The sequence below is a fragment of the Pinus tabuliformis genome, chromosome 1_1 (genome assembly GCF_031772625.1).
Source record: "Pinus tabuliformis cultivar Carrire ecotype Pingquan chromosome 1_1, CPIR1, whole genome shotgun sequence".
In the NCBI taxonomy this organism is placed as follows: Eukaryota; Viridiplantae; Streptophyta; class Pinopsida; order Pinales; family Pinaceae; genus Pinus; species Pinus tabuliformis.
Window position 1 is genome coordinate 551937826 of NC_142297.1, and position 2094 is coordinate 551939919.

General features: G+C 41.9%; 1 pseudogene; it reads right to left on the bottom strand.

Annotated features, from left to right (window-relative positions):
• Positions 1–1289: 1289 nt before the first annotated feature.
• LOC149214326 (coatomer subunit epsilon-1 pseudogene) lies at positions 1290–1778 on the bottom strand (annotated as a pseudogene).
• Between the last annotated feature and the right edge of the window lie 316 nt (positions 1779–2094).

A 2094-nucleotide genomic window follows, 5' to 3' on the forward strand; every position in this document is an offset into this window, starting at 1 on the left:
TGAAGTCTTTGTTCCGTGACCCCTTGCACTGCCTGCTGCATATAATGTAATTGTACAGGGCTTGCTTATGCTTTTCAGGGAAGAATTTCTTATTTGCGTGTATCAGCAGGTCGTTGTGTATATGATTTATATGTATTAGAAAACTGAGCAGTCACTGGTTATGATGCGTGCTGCATGTATTCACAAGCAGCTTGGTAAAATGGATTTCTTTGGTCACAGGCTAGCATTGTCTTTGTCAATTCTGGACGGCAGAGAAGAGTGGTGATTATGAGTTTTTTTGTAACAAAGTGTGGTCCAAATGATATTTGGCAGAAATAAATGTAATAAAGTTGTTCTTAGACGAGAAAAAAAAAAAATGTTTAGCTAAGTGGAGCATGGCAATCTTTAGCCAAGTGACGGAAGCAATTTGTGCCCTTTGAGCATTTGGATAGGTTATGGTCGTAGTTTGTAACATAGGTATCAAATCTTGAATCAAGTTGTATGTGGTTTATTGGGAATCTTTGTAATCACAGTGAAGATATTCGTGCATGTGTTGAAAGTGCAGATGCTGTGCCTGCACTGATTTGGTTGTTGAAATTCTGGGACGACACCCATTTCCCAAAACCATCCCCAATGTCGACTTGCTAATGGATGCAGCATAGCTTGACATGTCTATGTATAGGTAAATGCTATAGTGTTTACAACTTTTGTTTCAACCGCGAAGGGAAGTATTGGGAGGACGTCATTACTCTCTGAGACTCACTACTCTTCCGTTTTTTCGAAGAATCGATGGGAGACTCTCTACTCTTATGTTTATTTCGGGGCCTAAGTCTCTCCAACTGTCAGTGATATCATGTGAGTCGTCTTCATTTCATTTTGGAGAAGTGAAGTAACTCTCGGGCGTTTCGTGTTTATTCCTGCAGTTGTCCTTCATCCCAGAATGTCCTTGACCCGAATGGTAGCCACAAGCTTTCGCACAATGCTTCATTCCATTCCTTTCTGTTACTTCTAGACCTAAAATACTATATAGAATATCCTGTGGGTCTTTCTCGTTTCGTTGGATCTGGAGAAGTGGAGTAGAAGAAAGCTGATTTCGCTCGTGGTTCAATTTTCCTCATGCCGAGGCTCGGCTCTGGTGACCAGAGAGATATCCAATGAGAATCTGTTTTTGATTGTAACGCCCAAAACAGTAAGCTGTTGTGGGACATTTCATTTCAACCATCAATTTTCGGTGAAGAATTCAGTGAAGGAGATTTGAAGAAGATAAGAGGCAGTGGAGTTGAGTGTTGACTGAGGGGACGAGATTCTGGTTACACTTGCTGCATTAATTTCAACTGCTTCTCTGCATAATCGGACCTGTGCATCTTGAGATATATTTGAACATTCAGAGCATACAATTCTAGTGTTCCTCCTGAGTGAGTGTGTTTCAGAGCCTCATTGTAATCTTGTTCATGAACGTAGATGGTTCCAGCAATCAGCTTCAAAACAGGATTGTTGCTTATGACAGTATCACTGAGCCATTCTTTGAGACTGGAAAGAGCAGTTTCCTTGTATTCAGGTCCAGCCAAGTACATTGCCAAGAGCTTCACGGCCTGTAAAGGGGTTGCTGCCGAATCATTAATCTCAGAGATAACGAGCTGGTAACTGCCGATGGCAATGTAAGATCTGTAAACGAGGCAATCCCTTTCGATGGATTCCTCTTCCGTGAGGCCATGGACATCACTCTCGTTAATGGCTGCCTGGTAGGCTCCTAGGTAGAAATTGTTCCGGAGGGAGAATAAGGCATCTGACCCGCTCATTTTCACACTGTACCAATCGAGAGAACGGAACACACAGATACAGGACCTGCAATATCATGCTTTGAATTTTCGTGCTGGAATTACAGGAACCCGCTTTCGATTTTCGATCTCCAAATTTATAGTGCCTGCATTTTACAAACATTGGATTGATGGTTTGCGCAGAGACTGTTGTATTTGGACTCTCTCTATCACTCTTGGTCTCTGTATTCGTGCATGATATGTGTGTTGATAACTCCTGTCTCACTTCAATCATAACAGTTCTTAAACTCCAGCGATAAGGAAAAGATTCTTGACATAGTATTGTGAGTGGGTGCTG